This window comes from Dama dama, chromosome 24 (genome assembly GCF_033118175.1).
Source record: "Dama dama isolate Ldn47 chromosome 24, ASM3311817v1, whole genome shotgun sequence".
In the NCBI taxonomy this organism is placed as follows: domain Eukaryota; kingdom Metazoa; phylum Chordata; class Mammalia; order Artiodactyla; family Cervidae; genus Dama; species Dama dama.
This window is the reverse complement of record NC_083704.1, coordinates 33,229,016-33,249,602: the sequence shown is the minus strand read 5'-3', so window position 1 is coordinate 33,249,602 and position 20,587 is coordinate 33,229,016. Positions and strand designations below refer to the sequence as shown.

The 20,587-nt window shown below is 44.0% G+C and overlaps 1 protein-coding gene across 1 annotated transcript in view; it reads right to left on the bottom strand.

Moving 5' to 3' along the window:
* The window catches only part of PDZRN3 (PDZ domain containing ring finger 3), a 251,783-nt gene that overhangs the window by 94,795 nt on the left and 136,401 nt on the right, over nt 1-20,587 (bottom strand). The window lies entirely within an intron of this gene.

The following is a 20,587-nucleotide window of genomic DNA, read 5'->3' as shown; positions in this document are numbered from 1 at the left end:
CTTTTTTGATCATTTGCTCTGCTGCTGCTGCTAAGTCACCTCAGTCGTGTCTGACTCTGTGACCCCATAGACAGCAGCCCACCAGGCTCCTCTGTCCCTGGGATTCTCCAGGCAAGAACACTGGAGTGGGTTGCCATTTCCTTCTCCAATGCATGCACGCATGCTAAGTCGCTTCAGTCGTGTCTGACTCTGTGCGACCCTATGGACAGCAGCCCGCCAGGCTCCTCTGTCTACAGGATTCCCTAGGCAAGAATACTGGATTGGGTTGCCATTTCCTTCTGAAGGATCATTTGCTCTGGGGAAGTCAACTGGCAAGTCCTGAGCAGCCTTCTGGAGAAGCCCACACGCTGAGGGGCTGAGGTCTCCTGCCCACAGCCAATGAAGACCTGAGAAAGCTTCATCAACAGCCCATGAGTGGACTACCACGGACACGAACTCTCAGCGAGGCTTCCGATGACCACAGTGCAGGCGGGCATCTAGACTGCCATCCCATGAGAGTCCTTGTACCATAAACACCCAGCTTAGTTCCCCACCCCCACCCCCGCCAATTTCTTGACCCTCAGAAACTGTGAGATAATAAGGTTTTGGTTTTCATTAAAACACTACATTTGGGGCAATCTGTTACACAGCAATAGATAATTATTACAACCACCATTTCCAGACAGCATGTGGAATGTTTTTCATGAACAATCTGACTTAACAGTACATCACTTCCTATTACACAGGTCCCATTTTATTATTCCCAGGTGCACCCCATGGGGGTACAGTGAGGATTAAGAGATATGTAAAGTATTTAGGGCTTTCCTGGTGGCTCAGTGGTAAAGAATCTACCTGCCAATGCAGGAGATGCGGGTTTGATCTGTGGGTTGGGAAGATCCCCTGGAGAAGCAAATGGCAACCCACTCCAGTATTCTTGCCAGGAGAATTCCATGGACAGAGGGGCTTGGCAGGCCACAGTCCATGGGGTTGCAAAGAGTCAGGCAAAATTGAAGTGTCTTAGCACGCAAGCACAGTTGACCTAGCATCCAGGCAGAAACCACCCACTGGGGGCCATTTAAGTACGTATTTGCTCAGGCTTCCCAGATGGCTCAGTGATAAAGAATGTGCTTGCAAATAAAGGAGATGCAGGAGACGAGGGTTCTGTCCTTGGGTTGGGAAGATCCCTTGGAGGAGGGCATGGCAACCCACTCCAGTATTCCTACCTGGGAAATTTCTTGCCTGGATCGAGGAGCTTGGTAGGCTACAGTCCATGGGGTCGCAAAGAGTGGACATGATTTAATGAATGAAAACAACATCAAAACACTTAGAACAGTGGCTGACACACAGTAAGCACTTACTAAATGTCAGCTATGAAGACTATTATTATTCCTTTTAGAGAGGAGTCAACGCTGAGCAAGACAAAGTACTTTGTTCTAGCCCATATAGCTGAGAAGTAGCAAACATGAGACTTTCTTATTTCAAGGCTCATATTCTTAACCTAAGAGGTTTCTTCTGACAGAGCAGTCTTCAATTAACAAAATAAAATGCTATTCTCCATTTCTGTGAGTCTGTTTCTCTTTCGTGGATATGTCCATTTGTGTCACATTTTAGATTCCACATATAAGTCATATCATATAGTATTTGTCTTTTTCTGACTTACTTTGCTTAGTATGATAATATCTAGGTCCATTGCTATTGCTGCACATGGCATTATTCCATTATTTTCATGGCTGAGTAAATAATCACAGAGAACAAACTTGTGGTTGCCAAGGAGGAGGAGGGAGGGAGAGGGATGGAGTGGGAGTTTGGGATTAGCAGATACAAACTAGTATATACAGAATCAATAGACAACACAGGGAACTGTGCTATAAAATATTCAATATCCTGTGATAAACCATAATGGAAAAGAATATGAAAAAGGATATAGATATATATAACCGAGTCACTTTGCTGTATAGTAGAAATTAATACAACACTGTAAATCAACTATACTTCAGTAAAATTTAAAATCTAAAATAAAAGGAGGAGAAGAGAAGGAGAAGAGAAGATGCACGCTAAAAACAAAGGTAAGTAATTCCTGGATTGTTTACTATCTTAGATTAACCATGATCTTGGATCATTCACATTAAAAATCCCCTTCATGTGGGATGCTGACTGAGCTGATGGTATTTCCTAATTCTCTACAAGTATTCTCAAATGTTAAAAAATAATGAAAGCAAGGAATTACCAAAAAAAAAAAAAGCTTGTAAGGAATCAAGGTTTTTATTTGGTGTAAACAGTTACTGAATATCAATGACATTTAGAGCAGAGAATTGACTAAATGTTGCCGTGAGTCACTAAATCATGGCTCTCTTTAAGATGAAATCAAAGCAGACAGAAGTGAATGTGCATCCCTCTGGCCACATCCTAAACCTGCAGAGGAACTGTAACTTCAAGAGTTTTGGTTACTGGGTTCGCCAGTACTGGGAGGATTATCAAAGTCAGAGAGAGGTCCAGTCCTCTGACCCACGTGGCCTTTTTTCTTCTGTGTGTCCCAGGCACGGTTATAAACTCTATAATATTAACAGGGATTAACAGAAACTGCCTGCTGATGCTGTTTAAAAAATCGCATTTTGAACAAGTCTTATAGAATTGATTCATCCACGTATCACTGTCATCCCCAGAGCAGAACCTTAGACTGTATGTAATTCACCACAGAATGAACATCACTTCACTGTGGAGGTTTATTTATCATCAGCATTTGTGCAATGACTGAACGTGGTCTGAATCTTATTCTACCTTCAAGAGTTCTCTGCTCCTTTGAGCTCAGGCAGCTTGAAACAGACCCTGGGTTTTTCAGATCTCATTTCTTTATGATACTAACATCCTCAGTGAAAGCAATGCAGCAACATCGAATAAAACTGCCACTCAGAGCACTGATGCTCTTTTGGCCTCCAAGGAGGAGAAGCTCAATTCCTTCAGTTTACCAGTGGTTTCAAATGGGGAAGGGAGCAATGAGCAGAACGAAACCCTGAGTGGGAGCCTCTCCATCGTGGAGGGGCTCCTTTTGACCAGCATGCACTTTCCCCCAACTGATGCAGTCAGTCCCTTTTCCACCGCTGGGCTTCAGCCAACAATTCCCCAAGAACTCCAGAGGGAGCCATCCCCCTCCAGTCTGCTCTATGCAGCCCAGAGCAGACCCTGTTGGAATCACTCAAACCCAATCCTTGTGTGGGCTCAGCCTGAGAGGCGGATCCCTGTTTGTATGGCCACCAGGAGTGCTTCAAAACGGTCTCAGTGAGGAAAGCTTGGAGCACAAGGGCCAGCCCTTTCCCTCCCTGCTCCTCAACTAGCATCACCAGATAGATGGAACACACCCAAGCAATGCCTCTCTCCCCTCCTGCCCAGGCTCCCAACTCAGGACGTGGGAAGCTCAACTCGATATTCACAAATGTCAGGGGCGCTCACATATCCACTGAGATAAAAGAGCTGAGACTCATACCTCGCTGTGCAGGGGCGGGGGGTTATTTGGCAACGCGAGAGGGACAGACTGAGCCGGAGGGGGAGATGACGGGAGGAAGAGGTGGAAATGAGGTTAGAGTGTGAGGAGCAGACTCGTGCATGGAACACAGTCTCCAACAGAGATGCTGGCACCCATAAACCCCGTTTTTTGTAACGGGATTTTATTGGTGGCAATCCAGTTACGGAGAAGTTCAAGCCACCATCCTCAGGGTAAGACCTGAGGCCAGGGTCTCACTATTATAACTCTATTAATGCTCGCCCTCCCCAGACAACCCGTGTCTGCCCCTGGCCGTGGTGACTGCCCATCAGAGAGCATCCTGACCCCGAAGCCACTGCAGCGTGAAGGCCAGCCTGAGGTCTGACAGGGCTGTAGCTACTGTGGTCCAAACTGCAGCCAACAGTGCTCTCATGTGGAAGGGTGCCAGCCTCCCGGGGCTGAGCGGCGGAGCGAGCCCTCTGCCAGCCAGTGTCTCCTACCGCCCCCTCGACCCTCCCACCCTGCCTCTGCTGAAATGGTGTCAGTTCGAGCTGCAGGCAATGCAGGCTCCAGCTTTTGGTCCTCAGCATAGGCGGGCTCTCTGCTCAGCCTCCCCAACGGTAATGTGACTTCCTGTTGTCCGGTTCTCCTCTAAACCACGCTGCCAGCATAAGTCCCCTGCAGACCAGTCTTCAAGTTGTGACCTTTCAAAGACGTGAACGTGTGTGCCATCAACGTCAGGCGTGAGTGAAATCGCAGCTTGCCCTCCATCTCCTGTTGCTGACGATCCTTCAGCTCTACCATCTCCCACCTCTTCCCCCTGTCCAGCCGGCAACTCTTCTAGCCTGCTCGCTTGATGCCAGCCCCCTATATGCCAGTTGTTGTACTGTACTACTGTACTTTTCAGGGCAGTGTTCTCTAAGATGAAAAATGTTTTGTTCGTGTGTATGTTTGTGATGTAGCATTTGTGTGAAAAATATTCTAAAGCTATTACAGGGCAGTACTAAGTAGCCGGCTGGGTTAGTTGGGTACCTTGGCTGACTCTGTTGGACCTACAGACAAACTGGACTTACGAACATGATCTCAGAATAGAACTCGTTCTTCTCTTGGGGACTTACGGTACTCTCTGTTTTTTCTAGGAACCTCCTCAGCTTCTCAAGTGCAATTGGCAGGCTCTCCCAGGACCTTGGCCCACGACGCTGGTCTCTGTAAGGCACTTGGTTCAGAGAGAAGGACAGTGGCATTTCCCCGTCTCGCCCCACTGCTCTGTATGGGCTCCTTTGGGGGTGGCTGTTCCTCTGTCCATCTGCACCCCCCCAGCACCCCGCACAGCAGCATGACCGGACAAGGCATCAGCTGAAAGACCTACTGTCCTCGCTCCCGACTCGGGGACACGTAATGCTTTCTTCACTCACATCCTGCATTTTCTCCATCATCACCAAGAGAGGACATGCAGCTTCGGTGCCTCATTTTCCTGGGGTGACTAACTGCTTCCTTACATGCGCTGTCTCACCTCTAACACTTCTGTGAATCAGGTACTGAAATTATTCTTTTTCTTTGACTTGAAGTCAAAGAAGTTATTTATAGTGTTGGGGTCGTTTCGAGCCTACAGCAAAGTGATTCAGTTATCTGTGTGTGTATGTATGTGTGTGTACATACACACACACATATAACCTTTTTCAGATTCTTTTCCATTATAGATTATTATAATATATTGAATACAGCTCCCTCTGCTATACCGTAGGTCCTAGTTTATTTATTTTATATATAGTAGTATGTATCTGTCAATCCCAAATTCCTAATTTATTTCTTCTTCCCTTTCTCTTTGGTTAAGTGTAATTCTGTTTTCTGTCTGTGAGTCTATTGCTGTTTTTAAATAAGCTTACTTGTATCATCTTTTTCGATTCCATCTATAAATATACCATATGATATTTGTCCCTGGCTGTCTGACTAACTTCACTTAATATGATAATCTCTAGATTGGTATTATTCTTGATTTATAGCTTGGTAATGGGCTTTGGGTAAATGACTTGTCCAAGGTCACAACTGTAGGCTGCAGAGCTGGGATCTGGCCTCTGTCTGTCCTGCCCTTGCTACCTGGGCTATTCACCACTAGGTACAGAGTTCCTGTTTGGACAGGGCTTCTTACAGGCTTCTGAACCCTCTGACATGGCCATGTGTGGTGATTACATGTGTCAGAGGTTAAACAGAATATAATGTCCACCCAGGCGTATATCACTTTGGAGAATAATCTCCTCCTCTTACCTCAAAATAACAAAGAATAAAGAGACAAACAACTTTGCTTGATAGGAGTCTACCTCCAGCAAGACAAAGAGCTGGACACAGAGACACCCAATGACCTCATGAGTAGCAAACTGCCCATTCTTATTTCTTACCCTTGAAAAAACTGGAATAACATATTCAAATTTATGAACAGGTTGTTCATAAAATTTACAGTCCAATTTTTATAAAGTAAGGGATATCAGAGACTATCTGATCCACTTTACTCACTTTTTAGAGCAGAACAGAAAGCCCTGTGAAAAGTGTAAAAGATTTGACCAAAACCACAAAGCCAGCCAGGGGAAGTCTCAGGACTATACACAAGTGTCTTTTCGAATCCCAGCCCAGTATTCTATCATACAAGCATAGCAAAACGTTTTCAACATAAGGGCATCTCTGATGGATTGGCAGTGACTGCAAGGGGGCTCTGAGGGGAAGAAGGTGATGATGGATTGATGAGTCATGCCCGGTGCAGGCATGGGATGAGAACACAGAAGAGTAAGCTGTTGCTTCTTAGGCTCCTTTTTCATAGAAATGTCTCTGTATTTAACTTCAGTAGATTCATAATTTATCTCAAGAGCTATTATATCAATACCATCCTAGATCTAGTTTATTAGATTGTTACAACTCTATTTTCAAGAGAATATACATTTTATGTTGCAATGCAGGATTCCAGAACTCTTGACTCATCCTGTGAGGCAAGTCATCAGAAAGGGAGATGAAGCTGGAACTCACTGGAGACTAATCCATTAGAAAGTCTCAATTCTTCATTCTCATAAAAAAAGAAAAAAATAGGTGACTTCAATAACTATACTATAAAAATAACTTTATACAGATATACCTTTTCCTGTTTGCCTTGGTGCTGGCCATCATTCATCTAGTCTATGTTACAATGGCCAAATCACATATTTACCATCCACTTCCTTAAAGCATTTGAGATTTTAAAATATAACATCCCCAATAGTCTTCAACTCCTTTTTTTATAACGTGTGCCCTAAAGTACTTATGGAATGCTAACGGAAAGCTTGTCAATTTGGGGATTGCCCTGAGAAAACTCAACACTCCAGGGAGTGAGGCTGGGTTGCAGGATACCCATGGGACTAGTCTGGGAAGTCCTTCAACAGTAAGATAACAGGATCTTGGGTTGCCCGCAGACACTATTTCATAGTAATACAGCATTTAAGGGGTCTGGAGCCTATGGTGTTTCTGAGGACAGACTACATCCTGTCTTTCTGCACAACAGATTCAGAAGCGATTCTATTAATACATGCCCTGGATCAATCCAGCATCTTTCACCTTTCCTCAATATATTTACATGATTTTTCTCTGGACACGAGTCTTAGGGAATTGAAACTGATGGTGTCTTATTTTTGAGTAAACTAAGCTCTTCAGCATCAAAGAAGGTAAGACAATGCACACTTGGCCTTTGCATCAAACTCTAGAGTAGAAAACGGAACTTTCTCTCTACTTCAGAGAAGGCCAACTACACATGAAAAGATGGCTATGACTGTCATAGAAATATTAGGTATCTGAATGGCTGATCAAAGCACTCCAAAGGGAGAAAGTCAGCAAGAAAAATCTACCAGGATTCAGGGAAGAGCTTCATTCTGAAGCACTCCATAAGAAACCAGAGAAATGTGCTTTCTGGAACTCACATTTTCCCCCTTGTACAGTCAACATAATGTAAAAAGAAAGAGCAGCTAACATAAAGCATTTCAGCTACATGCACTTCACCAAGCAGGATGCTCTGTCAACTGTGTCTTCACCACGCTGTCGGTTGTCCCAGGGAAGAAATGTGCCCTGGATTCATGGTGCTGAAGTGTTTACAGAGTAGGAGAAATTTATTTTTAGTTCACCAGATGCTATCATGCTAGCTATCATAATGGTATATTTCAAGCTTCCTGTCACTATCTCTTGTCTGGGCAATGTAGATGCCATGTAATTAAGCCAATACACACCTATTCTTTAAAGGTAAATGTGGAGGTGATATAAGTTAATTGCATATGGCATAAAGTGAGGGTGAGAAGCTTGATGATCATGTTATTTAAAACACAGAGCCTTACAGAAGCACTGTGTGGAAAGATTTAGGGTGAAGCTACAAATATAATGGTGTCTACTAACCACGGGGAACTGCCGACTTGGAACAAGAATCTAATCAAGAATTTGATGGAAAAGGTACTGGCAAATTGTGTTTGTGAATTATGACCCACAGATGCTCAAGAGGCGTCAAGGTGTCTGTGAAGCACTCTCTGCTTTTGCTTTTCCCTGATTTGTTTTTGGCAGATGGTCAGAGTCCATTCTCTGACTTCCTTTTCTAAAGATGAGGTGTGCAATGCCATGGGTTAAAAGATGAGCTGGATTTCATTGACAAGGAGAGGGAGGGCATCTCAGATGGAGAAAAGAGTGGCTGCAAAGGCAGGAAGCAGGATGTCCTCGATGTATTTGGGACACAGGATGGCTACCGTGTAAGGCTGGGGTGAGAGCAGGCCAGAGGGGAAGCGGGGGCTGGGAGAGGCTGGGAAGAAGCCTGAGAGGCCAGGCTAAGTAACTGGCACGATTTGGCAACCAGCAGAAATTTTCTCCATATGAAAATGATATATCAGGTAAGAGTTTTAGAAAAATTTTAGTGCTTGGAGGTACTGGGTTGGTCAAAAAGTTCATTTGGGTTTTTCTGTTAAAACCCTGAATGAACTTTCTGACCCACTGTATGGTGATTAAAAAATAAATAAAAAGGATTGGAAGAAGACAACAGAGGGAGGGAGGAAACAGGAAGGAAGTAAAACAGCCACGGCAAAGGTAACTGCATGGTTGGGGCTGCACATGCAGAGGAGCGGAGGGACACAGAGACAATACTAAGTTAGAACTGGCAGGAAGTGACAGGCAGGTGGGCAAGACGAGCCCAGAATATCTCCAAAATTTCTAGCTTGAAGAACTAGGTGGGTGATGCTGATGTAAAACTGGGGAGATGAGGAGGACAGAGAACAGAAAGAGTGTGGATTTATATACCGTAGGTCCTGAAGGAAATCAACCCTGAATATTCATTGGAAGGACTGTTGCTGAAGCTGAACTTCCAAGACTTTGGCCACCTGATGTGAAGAATTGACTCACTGGAAAAGACCCTGATGCTGGGAAAGAATGAAGGTGGGAGAAGGGGACAACAGAGGATGAGATGGTCCGATGGCATCACCGACTCAACGGACATGAGTTTGAGCAAGCCCTGGGAGATGGTGAAGGACAGGGAAGCCTGGCGTGCTGCAGTTCATGGGGTCGCAGAGTTGGACACGACTTATTGACTGAACAACAATAGGTTTGAGGTGCGCTGACATTGGAACAGAGACGTCCCACAGACAGGTGGCAACCCAGATCTGGGTTCTGCAGAGGGGGCATGGCTGATTCGGGAGGTGGGTTAAGTCACAACTGCTCAGAGCACGTGTGAGAGGGGGGAGGTCAGAGAAGGGGAGTGGAGGCTCACATGCCCCGGAGGGCCCAGGATAAGGTAAGGACAGAACTTCCTGAATATGGTGGCAGAAAGGCCCTTCAAGGTCATGTGTCAGAAGAGCTTCAGCAGAGGGGTGGGGGAACAAGCCAGGCTGTGATACAGAAAGCGAGGAAAGAAAGCAGGCACTGAGGGTTCTTTCAAGGTGACTGGTGTTACATGGGAGGGAGAGATGAGGCAGGACTTCCAAGGGGAGGAAGGTGTGGTCCTGGAAAGGGGTGAAATGGAGAACCTCGCTGTGTCCACTGTGGTCCCCGGAGCAGCGTGAGCAGCAGCATCGCGAGCTTGTTAGAAACTCAGAATGTCAGGTCCCTCTGCAGCGTGAGCCAGAATCTGCTCTTCAGCAAGACCCTCAGCTGGTGTATTTGCATACTGAAGACAGAGAAACCAGGATAAAGGACTCTTGAACTTTCTCTATAAGCAGAAAGGGAGGCCCCTGGAAAGAGGAGCATAAACCTTCTCCCAGAGGAAGTGAGACGAGATTAAAATACAAGGAGTGAAATTAACCTGGACGAGGTTAAAATACAAGGAGTGAAATTAACCTGAAAATGAAGCCAGACGGGGACATATATTTTAACCTTTGTTTCTTTACCCAATTTCCAACAGATGTACACGGGTGATGAAAATAAGCTTTTTATGGAGTACCAGTTCTCTGACTTGTAAAACAAGAAAAATGAAGAATTATTTAATTGAACAATCAAAATTTCAACACCATCATCGTGGAATGAGAAATACTTTCCTCAAACTCTCTTGACCTCTTTGCAGAATGAGACTGTTATGGAATTGAAACCAATGACAGAAGGATTTTTTTTTTTTTTAATGGGTCAGATACTGCTCCTCACTCAGATCCTTCATGGGAGAAGTAGTTTTCCTACCAGTATTTGGCTACTAAGTGCCTGGAAGTTTCAAAGTCAAGTAGAGTTTGACTGCATCACAAAAAATTAAGCTCTAATTTTAGGATAGGTGGTAGTATTTTAATTTTCCAACAACCTCCTGAACAAGAGCTTTGTCAGGTCCAACCTTACATGTAGCAGTAGATGTTCATTTTAAGCAGTGAGACCATGAAAAACGGGTTTTTTAATGTAGGCTCCCAAAGAAACATAGCCAGTGTGCAAAGGATGACAATTAAATAAGTTAAGTCAATTTCAGGGAAACTGGCAAGTAATCTGATATGTGCTAACCTATCCGTCTCCACTTGTAATCTTCAGAAGGAAATTTGGAAAAACTTACAGGCAAGGCAAGGATGATAAAAACCTATAATTACAACCAAAAGGCAGCATCTCTATCAAGTAATTAACAACATGTCTGGCAATGATTACACATGACTCACTGTTTCCAATTTCTTTAAGTGAATTTTAAAGCTATTACCAATGCCCTTGCCAACACACAGCATGGGACGTGGCCGAGCAGCTTTTGTGCAAAAAAAAAACTTTATCTTCATCAGTGGAAGGTAAGTGGATCAAGCTGACAGGAAGCTGGGAAACAGCACACGGCAAGGACAGACGTGTGTGATGAGGGAAACGGAAAAATAATAAGCACATTAGCAGAAATGGGGTCTGGGAGATGCCGGTGGCTGCGAATGGCTTGCTTCTAGGTCAACAGCTTGAATCTGACTCCGATGGGCAATAACTCCGAATTCTATGGCCTGTGTAAGAGCCTGTTGATGGGATGAGTGGGATTACAACCCAGGCACAAGTATACAGATGGGGATTTCCGTGGCTAAAGCGTTGGCAAGGAGCTCGCAAACCGGAGGGGAGCGTGACGTGAGAGACAAAAGATCATTCGGCTGACGGATACAATTTTCCAAAAACTGAAGACAAACCTATTAAACTAGCCAACAACAAAGAAACCAATCCATTTACTTGGGGGTTACAGAGTTTCTGTCTGGGGGTAATGAGCCAGTCTGGGAAACAGATAGTGATGATGGCTGTACCATATTGTAAGTGCAATGAAGGCCACTGTACACTTAAAAATAGTTAAAATGGTGTTAAGCTATATTTTGCCACAATGAAAAAAAAAAGAGAGAGAAGGAAAAAGCCACACATTTAATTGATCTAGTCCATGAAAGCTTCCTCAATGTAGCACTGGCTTAGCTGAGGGCCAGCGCCAGGGAGATATTTTGTTTTGTGACTGTTTGGAAGTTGCCAGAAGCAGACTGGCACAGGTAACATCTAAGCGTGATCACTAGATGTGTTTTATTTCATATCAGGCAAGGTAAATAGTTTGAAGGAAAGATATGAATAAATCAACCCAAGACATAGCCTTAAACCTATTATAAACTAAATATGCCTGGTCTGCTTAATGGCTTTGCTCCAAAGTTGGTGGCCATTGTTTTTTTTATACTACAGTCCCACCCCTTCCCCAAACTGATTAAAACATATAAACATTCAAAATTTTTCCTTCATGTGGGAATCACATGGATTTTCATGGTGAATATAATACAAAAAATCTACAATATGAACTAACTTTAAAGAGGGAGAGAGATAAATGTCACTGGGCTTTACTTTTTTCCCAGTAACTTCAATATTTCAAGATTTAGAGAGATGTTTCCTGACAGTTTCGTTTTGAAAATCAAGTCACAGTCTTAAAATTTTTTCTTTTTACCAAATTTAAGTAGTATCTAATTCTATTAGAAGGTCAAGCTCTTTCTTAAAAAGAAAACACACACACACACATGATTTTTTTAACCACCGGGAAAGTAACATCAATACAATAAGTGTTTAAATAATAAAACGTGGCACAGGTACCTAACTGTTATTTTATACATTCTCTGTGCAACGCCTAAGAGAAGGTTGTCTTCCCTCCGTATGTTTTCTGAGAGGTGGACTCATCACTTCATTACAATCTACAGGATGAAGACATCACAATGACCTGATTCCAGCTAATTACTGCTGCTACTGTCTGGGTCATTTCAGAGCTCTTCTCTCTAGCGACTCTTAAGTTTTCTTCTCTGGCTGAAAACTTTTTTAATTTTTTTTTTTTCAAATCCAGAACAAATATGCCCCATTAAGCAGCCAAAACATTCACAAGCTGAATTTTTTAAGTGTCAAAAAACAGCTCTGGTGTAAGAATAAGAATTTCTGTGTCGCTGTCGGAGGCAAGTGCAGACAATTTTTGAAACCCGTCTGATTTTCCCAATGATGTCTCCCTCTCTGCCAGAAGTGGGGCCTTTTACTGCTCACAGCTTAAATCATTCTCCTTTGAGGCCATTTCACAACAGAAGCAAGGCCTCCCAGAAACACCGCCTAATAAGAACCCCAGAAACCATCTTCTTATCTGACAGCAGTGTGCAGAAAAAAATAACCCACAGCAGATTATCTAGTGCAGAGTGAATTCGCCCCATTTTAGATAAACTCTATTCAATAAGGTGGTGATGGAGACACTCAGGTTTTGCATTTCACTGGAGCAAATGACAAGCAGGAAGTATGGGTTGATTTTTAGATTAACTGTCAACACATAGTTACCAGATGAAATCCCCCTTTGAAGGAAACAAACTAAACTCTAAACTTTTTTTTCTTAAAGGTCTCCTTGGGGGTGAAGAAGCTTAGACTTTTAGGCAGGAATTAACCCAAGAGAATGAGGTGTACAAAGACACAGGTACTGTCTAAGCAAAGAGGGCTTATTTATCTTGTCCCCAAATACTCCTTTATATTTTTCCCACCTTCTCCCATGTTGCTCCTCTTGTCAACCCTCAAGCCCCAGCCAGAGCATCTGCTTTCAGTTTCTGCAACAAGCCAAGCAATTTCTGGCCCCAGGGACTTTGCACATACTGTTGTTTTTCTGCCTGCAACAACCTTCTTCCCCATTTTCCCCTAGGCTGCTACCTTTTCATAGCTGGGTCTTAGTTTAAATCATCTGTTATCCAGAGGTTGCCTGTGTACCATCTCTAACAGCCTCGCCTTGTTGGGTCTTTCTCTGCCCTGGTCTCCTTTTTTTCCCCTCACCTTAGTAGAAATTACATTCAGTGGGAGGGAGGAGGGATGGGTGTCTTTCTGACTACATTTGTCTTTTACTCTTGCAGGGTCTGGCTTCACACACTCAGATAGTTCCCATGCTTGGGGCTTACTAGCCTGTGGTCATGGTCATGAAGTTTTCAATACTTTTATCTTTGAGTTTTCATTTTATAAGTGAAGTGTGATGGGGCCACAGAGCCTGCGGACAGCTTGGAGACTAGGCTCCGGAGCTATCCCCGAGGTCCTGCCTGACTTCCTTTTCCTTGCCTCTGTTGCTGACCTCATCCTTGGTACGGACTGGGTAAGAGAGCTGGAGTCACGTGTGTGTGTTGGTGGCATCTTTCAGCCAGGCATGGTGGCGACTGTCCCTGCCCTGGGCGGGCCATCCCACAGTGTGTTCAGTGGGCTAAGCGCATCCTGGCGTACGGACTGCAATACTCTGGGGCTCTCCCGTCTGCTGTGGATTAGGGCTGTAGACTCAAGCAGTGGGGAGACACCTGGCTCAACTCCCCTCCCGCAGGTGACACGCGATGCACTGGGCAGGTGACTGGCAGGAAGCGGACCCGGCGGCTGGTGGCCGTGTCTCTGCCACGTTGCCAGCTGCCCCCCCACCCAGAGAAGTCTATGAGGGTCTGCACTGCACACGGCCTGTGAGCACATGGGGAGCTCTGTATCTGAGGGCGCTTGGCATTCAACAGCAAATAAAAACACGGTGACAGGTAGACAGACCATGGAAGAAAAGAAAGAGTTTTACGTGTTAGTTATTTTAATGACACCTTTTTTCCTGCCTTTTCAAGCAGGGCCCCACATTTTCATTCTGCACTGGTCCCTGTAAATTCTGAGGCTGATCCTCTCTACCACAGCATCCCCAGCACCCCGCCCAGAGCAGATACTCAACCTCTGTTGAGTAAAACTCTCTGCACCCCATTCTATTTCGTGGGGGGGATGAGAGGAGGACTTCCATGGAGCTGCACTACTGAAGACTAAACACAACCCTTGAGGTTGTTAAGTACAGCATCTGAGGTGATCCTGCCTGGGCTCAGGGGCAGTTTCTAATATTCCTACGGGCACCTGAGGTGGCCACGTTTCAGACTGCTTCCCGGGTACCTAAACCCACAGATGTGGTGACAAGGTCATGACCCGATTTCGTGAGCTGCTTCTGGACTTGGCCATATTCCTCGTCATCACATCTCTTCACGTGGGAACCTCTGGACTGACAAAAAATATCTCCCTTGATGAGCTGATTTTAATTGGCACTACCTGCCCTGCAAAACTTCAAAGACATTTTTCCCCAAACAACTACTCTTACCTTCATGGCCCAGCACATCTGCAGCCCTGGTGGGGCCCAGCCCCCTCCCAGAGGACGCATAAGCAGCAAAGTCTGCTTTCTTTCCTCAAATTTAAAGGGCAAGCCCCCCCACCCCACCCCAGAAGGTTCCGTGGGCTGAAATAACACTGCCTGGCCCATCTCACCACCGCATACTACCCACGCAAGAGAGAGAAAACATGACGCCTGGTTAGGATTCTTGTTCCTCATATCGTATTCTGCACATCCATAAGGTTTTCAATTCCACGCTCAGCTCAGCCGAGAGACTGTGAGCTCCTCCCATCACTCCCTGCAAGACTAGTTCTTGCTTCTTTTGGCAGGAGCACTTGTATCCTCCAGAGTGGCAGGTGTGGGCAAAATCTTCATATTTGCACCAGCAGCTGAACAGAGGCGTGTTTTTTTTTTTTTTTTTTTTTTCCACTGATGGTTCCCTAGCTATAAATTCCAACGTGAGCAGAGTCAGCAAAAACTAAGGCTACAGGGTATCTCTTCTTTACTGCTGAATCAGCATGAAATCCCACTTAAGGGGGGAAAGGACGAGGTTATGGTGCATTCAGACCAAAATGACCTTTCCAGTGCAGGTCTGGTTCTTCGTCAGGCAAGCCGCCGCAGAACCCCAGGCCTGCCTTCCTGAGTAAGGGATGCGGCAGTGGCTGCTTGTTCTCCGGATCCTTGACCTTGAAAGGAGTCCAAGTGACCTGACCCAGCCCGCTGCCAAAGGAAACAGTGTCTGAGGACCCCCTGGCCAGAGGTAAGTGCAGCACGGCGGTCCTTAAATGCACAGACCCCCCTCTTCTCCTGCCCCTCTCAGGCTGAAACTGTAATATCAGGAGTCAGTAAAAAACCTGCCAGGCAAACTTTCCAAGTTCATGGTAAGTTCAGCGAGCCCCGGGAAAGCTCAGGGAGGCGGCTGTGATCCCCAAAAGTCCCCGTGGCTCATGCTCACTCACGATGACCCTCTGGCCTCCTGGCAGGCAGGCTGCATAAGCCTGCAGAAACTCAGGTTACAAAAACTCTCTCCCTGGGGCGTGCTGAGGAGGAATTCATTCATTCCTTGGGGGTGGCACTAAGATCAGCCTATAAATGACTCAATGGTTCACCAGGGGCCCCCTTTCCAGTCCCCTCCATGAAACAGGCAGCAAGGAGGGGGACCGTGGTGTCTGAATGCCTTTGACCCCACGCCAGCTCTCAACTGGCTCTTCTCTGCCCCAAACTTGCATCTTGGAGCCTATTCGTGAGGATGCAAATTTATACTGCTGGTTGGGCTTTGCACTACTTGCTCCAGCACAGATTTTAAAGGATGGGGGTGAGGTCATGAGAGAAGGGGGGTTGCTAATTCAGATGAGCAGACTCCCCAGTCTCTGGGAAGAACAAAAGAAGAGTCTCGCAGGAAAGGTTGTTGATTGGACCAGAGGTGCAGCGTGCCAGTATCTCTGGAGATGCTCGGCAGGTCTAGCAGCAAATGAACCGGGGAAGCCTTGCATCCGCTCTGCACTTCTCCAGACTCCTCCCCACAAAAGAAACACACACAAACTACTGAACAGAGACATCTTAAAAGACTGCAGTGAAGAAACCTTCTACTGCTGCTTCTCATATTCACAAATCCTCGAATCTCTGTTCCAGGCCTATCCGGCCCCTCCCTACGCCAATTTCAAGGGGCCTCTAAGTTTTCAAGTTTCCAACACTAAGTAATCAACACATTTCATCAGAAAAGCCTGGTTTTCTCTTTTCTCTTGCAAAAGCCTAGAAGCACAAGCAGCTGCAGGCAGGCTTGCATCTCGTCCTGGCAGTAACTGGCTGGCCCTGACAGTGGCTTATGTACAAGACTTACGCGCCCACAGCCCCTCACTTCACTCCCTCTTGTCCCGAGTCCCAGGGCCATAGGAGGCCTGTATGCACGTGTTTACAGCACATGTCTAATCGTGGTCTGGAGAATGTGGGATTTACCAAGGGTCTGAAGCACAAGTGAAGAATACTCCCTGGGTGCCCAAGTGCACAGCATGGTTCTTGGGGATCTGGGACTGCAGAGCTGATGAGAAAGCCCCCATGACGGGAGCTGAGAGCAAAGGTGAAAGATGAGAGGGACTCAGAGAGCACCCTGGGGCTGGGAGGTACTGAGGCTCTGATGCCTGTGCTTAGCCAGCCCCCCGGCCTTGCTGGGCCTCCTTACAGATGAGCATTTCTTTTTCTATTTTGACTTGGGAAAAAAATTCTTATAACAATTTTATACAGGATGCCATCTGAAGCGGATGGGGTAGGGTATGTCTGGGGCCCCCACCTCCTTGGCTTTCCCTTCTTATTTGAAACTTTTTCGTTGGACCTCAGAGGGATCTCCGTACTGAAATTCAAGGTTCCCTAAACTGCAGATACGGCCTCACTGCCTGAGTGATGCCCAACGTCTCTACAGACTCTGTATGTTCTACCTGTCTTTCTGAGAAGTCTCATGGAAATATGGGGGAGGAAAGGACAAGGGAATATTCCCTAGTGCCTGACAGAAGAAAATAACTGGGAAGAATGACGGAGGCCACACTCATGACCTCATACAGGGAGCATATATGTGCACCTGTAACATGGAAGGTCACATACCATCTCTGCAGCATCTCCAAACCTGGTGGAGTGAATTCATGAAAGAGCCTGACACCTCTCAAAAACAGCCCCTTAGTAGATGATGAGAACAAGTGTGTATGATCACAAACACATACAAGAATATGAGCCCCTGGGGAAAAAGACACAGCCTGCAGACCCAATATCTCTGAAAGGCACATTTGTTTCTGCTTGCTGACATCCACTCCTTGTCTCCCCTTGGGCAACCATCCCTTCTTCTCCCAGCATGACGAAGGTAACTGAATCACTAGTTCCAGTGATGAGCAAGTCCCTCAGGCTTGGCCAATCAAATTGTTACAAAACTCTGGTGTCAGTGATTGGTTAAGGGATAGTACATGACCTGATTGGGCCAAGAGAAACTGCCCTAAGATTTTTATGGAAATTATCAAGAAAAAAAACTTGCTTTTATCCTGGGGTTCCTGGGCCGATAAGACCAATCTTGGAAATGCTAGGGGCCAGCTTTTACCATCTGGGTGAAAAACACAGCCCAATACAAAGCCAATATAGAGTCAGGCACAGCTAAGAAATGGATGACAATACTGGAATAGCTGGATCTAGCTGAGCTGAAAGCTAGAGCTGCCTGTAATTTTCCATCGCTTGAGCCAATGAATTGCCATTTGGTCTCTGTTCTGTTTACTGCTATGGCCAATTTGGGCTGGGGTTCTGACACAAGCATTCCAAAGAATCTTGACAAATATAATCTTTCTTCACTGACCACCACAGTACTGTAACTTATGTTAATACTTTAAATTCATACTAAGGCTTTCTTACAATAAAACCAAAAGATCAAATCAAAGAATTAAAAAGTAAAAGGCCATTTTTTAAATCTCTTAACATTACCTATAAGCAAACGAATTCTGACCAGATGTCCAAATTCTAACCATTCCCTAAAATAACACAAACGTTTTCCTTGGTTAACTATGAAGCCTGGAGCAGGACAGTCCTGACACATTTACATAAAGTTATTTCTGGGAAGATGTGTGAATAAAGTCTATGTCTGCCTTATGCAAGGTTATTTGCTGTCACCAAAACACCAATAAAGAAACTCAAATACCTCATGGAACACTTATCAAGGAAAATATTTACAACCTATGAAATAGTATTTGCAAAAAAAGTTTCATGGCAACTGCTTAGGAAATGTATTATTGAAATGGAATATTTAAGAGCTGTTGGTTTTGGCCATAATTCTTTAGCTTCTTTACGAAGCTGAATTTATAAAGTAATTTTGCCTGTCCATGAACTTTTTCTTCTGCATTATTTTAAGAACACTTATGTAACCTCATTTATTGACTTGGTTCCATTCACCATTCAATCGACAGGCAACACCTACCATTCTTTTTTTAAAATGAAGAACAAGATTTCATGTTTCTTAACATGCCACAATATAGAAGATAGAGCTTACTTTTCAAAAGCTCAATAGACAAAAAAAAAAAAAAAAAAAAATCCAGTATTATAAAACAAAGCAAATCAACTATATCCCAACAAAATTAAAAACAAAAACAAATAAAGCAAATAAAATCAATCACTTTACAAAATTATTTACTTAAGAAGTCTTTTCAATATCAAGATGTATTCAGCAAGTGACTTGCCTTTTACATACTTTTTAATTGCCTAAGTAATGCATGAAGATATTATGCTTCTAAAAAATTTAAGCATGTCTAATAGAGATAAGATTCCTCTGATCATCTCCTTTTTGAAGAGGAAACCATAGGAATGCCCTCCAAGATGTATAGGTATATGCCCTTATAGTTGTATATTGTGTGGTGGGTACGTGTCTTTCAATAAATGCTATCAAACACTGTGTGGTGTGTAATTTCACTTTTTTCTCTCATTAGTACTTCTTACAGGTCTTTCCCTGTTAGTGCACAAATATTTCTCTCATTTTTATTACTAACTCCCACTTTAATCATTCTGTTGTTGATGGGCATTCAGGATGTTCCTGTTACGTACAACACTCCAATGCACATCCAGGTATTTACACTTCTTTACACACAGGCAAGGACTTCTCCGGGTGTGATTTACATTCATTTCTTAGGACAACTAACCAAATAAACAAACAGAAAACAAAAAGAAAACCCAGAATTTAAGAAAGACTATCATGAACCAAAGTTGGTGTTCTGTTTACTTTTTAAGGATCAGATCACTGTCTTTGCTTTTCAAGAATTGTGCTGCTTGAAGGAAAGCTGCCCAGTTGAGACAGAGACCACAGCAGATACTCAAAAGCAATTTTTTTATTTGATCACTTATTCTGCTCTGCCCCCTCCCCAGAATTTCAGCGCTGGATCTACGTTTAGTTGATGTGTTAATTGATGGATTGCTGATTCATCAAGTACTGTCCTAAAGAATTTTACTAAGTCACATGAAGACATGTATTTGAAAAAACAAAACTGTTGCACAGAGACGAGCTTCATTTCTAAAATGCAATGTGTAATACATGCACAATAACGTGCTCACACCTAGTGTGTACAAGTACAAAGACTGTACATTAAATACCCATGTTTCCACCATTCAGCTTAACAACAATGTCTGAACGGATGATGCCTTGGGGTTCCAATACATTTTCCTATTCTTCACCTTCCTAGAGAAAACATTTTTTGATTTTTATGTTGACCTTTTTCTTTGCTTTGTTATTAATATTTTATTGTAGAACTCTTCAAATATACAAAAAGTCAGAGAGAATAACCAAATGAACTCCCATGTATCCAACACACAATCTGAATGGATATCAGCTCTTTGCCACTCTTGTTTCATCTATCCCCCCAACCCTTTTTCAAATTTCCCAGGGTCTTTCTACCCATATTCACATTTTCTCAACACAAAGATGCCCTCTAACAGTTAGTAAAAAAAAAAAAAAAAAGAAAGAAAGAAAAATAGAACCCAAACCAAAAAGCCCACATTATTTTAAAAATATTTTACTTCAAGCTATTAAATGGCCAATCTCTCCCTCAAATTAGCATGCGATAATGAGGTTTTACTGTATAACCAATAACTTGCTGAGCATTACCAAGTACATTCAAGGAAGCTAAGCAGGGATACCGTTTTCCCTTCCCCTTCCCCATGTCTTCCATAACATACAACAGAATCACTAATGTATGGGTGAAGCAGTCGGTAAAGTTTTAAGATTTACAAGTGTACTGATGCGGTTAATAAATGAACTAAATTATATGGGGACCACACTGTTACAATGTGACCTTTATACACTCTGGGCCTTATTTTCCAAGCTTAAAAATAATCAGGTAGACACTACAGAGTATTTGGGCTAGGAGCTTATTTATTTTGCTTCCTTTACGGAAGCACATGATTCATTTAAATATGGGTGTTCAGAAACATTCGCTTCCTTGTTCTGTTTGCTCTTTACACTCAGAAAGAAAGAAATCTGTGTTTGGGTAGCAGTAACATACGTGCATTTGACAGGAACACTGTTAGGTAAATGTTGAAACTGCTTCTGTGGGGTTTTGGTCCTGCCTTTC